Source organism: Mus caroli, chromosome 6 (genome assembly GCF_900094665.2).
Source record: "Mus caroli chromosome 6, CAROLI_EIJ_v1.1, whole genome shotgun sequence".
Classification (NCBI taxonomy): Eukaryota; Metazoa; Chordata; class Mammalia; order Rodentia; family Muridae; genus Mus; species Mus caroli.
In genome coordinates, this window is record NC_034575.1 from 41491679 (window position 1) to 41493073 (window position 1395).

The window sequence follows — 1395 nt, forward strand, 5'->3', positions numbered from 1 at the left end:
GGCTTGGGCTCAGAAAGGCAATAGAAGGATTCATTTGCCATTTCCCTAGTGAGGATGTGTAGGTACAAGCAGATTCTGATCCATCCTGTGATAGAGTTTTTGGTCCACTAGTCCTGCCCAGTGGATGTATAGCCATGTACTTTTGGCCAGGATGACAGGTCAAGTGATCTGACTGCATCTCTAGCTGGATAATCTTATCTAAACAATACGTTTTGCTCATATGGGGGGGAGGCACACATGCACTGATGTGCTCACCTGTGCTTGTAGAGACCAAAAGTTGACATTTCTCATCTTCCTCTTTCTTCCCCCCTTATATTATGATACAGTCTTTCACTGCATGTGGAGCTCAGCATTTTGAATAGACCAGCTGACTGGTGACCCCTGGATATCCACCTGTCTCCCCTAACACAGCACTGGTTGTTACACACAGTGCTGCCACGCCTGGCTCTTAAATGGATGCTGAGGATCTGAACTTAGGTTCTTATGCTGCAAGCACTTTACCATCTCCACAACATCTCACTTATTTTTTTTAATTTTTTTTTTTTTTACTTATTGAGAGTTTTATTAAGGAATTGGCTGGAGGGGTTATTAAAACTAAGAAATGTAGCAGTCTGCTGTGTGGAAGTTAGAGAAACAAGAAAATTGGCAATATAATTCACTACAAGTTCCAGAGTCCAAGAATAAGGAGTGCCAGTTCTGAGAGCAGGGAAAAGAGATTTCTCAGATTGGAGATAGAAAACTCAAACTTCCTCTATCCTTGTCTTACAGATGAAGCTGGCATGCATTGTCAAGGGTATTCTCCTACACTCAGCCTAGTGATTGAGATATTTCTGTTTCAGACAGACAGACAGACACACACACACACATTGTACTGAAGAATGATGTTTGAGCAGCCATCTTGGCTCTTTTTTTCACTGACTTTTTCTTTAGTTCACATAGAAAATGGCAGATTTTATTATGACACCTTCAAGACATGTGTATCATTGTATGTTGCATGTAGTCACTTCCCACAACCCTCCCTCATCTATCCCCCTCACTTGTCCCCTTTCCTTCAACAATAAAGTTCCCTATCTGTTCTCTGATTTTATGTAATATTAATGTGTATGCATATTTATATCATATGTCATGTCATATACAAAGTATCCTGCTATATGTAATAGGATCATTTTATACAACATATATAGTCATATATATTAAAATCTGCACCCAGACTTTAGACTGCTTCACATTTAAAGTATCTACATATATGCCCCATAAATGTATACATGTATTCCAAAATGTGGGGTACCTGGCCAAATGCTCTGTCTCTGTATTAAATGATTATCACGGAGTAGGGCCACAGGCCTCATCCGGCCGGAACAGCACCGGTGTAGCTAGAGCACAGGGTCGGCTGAC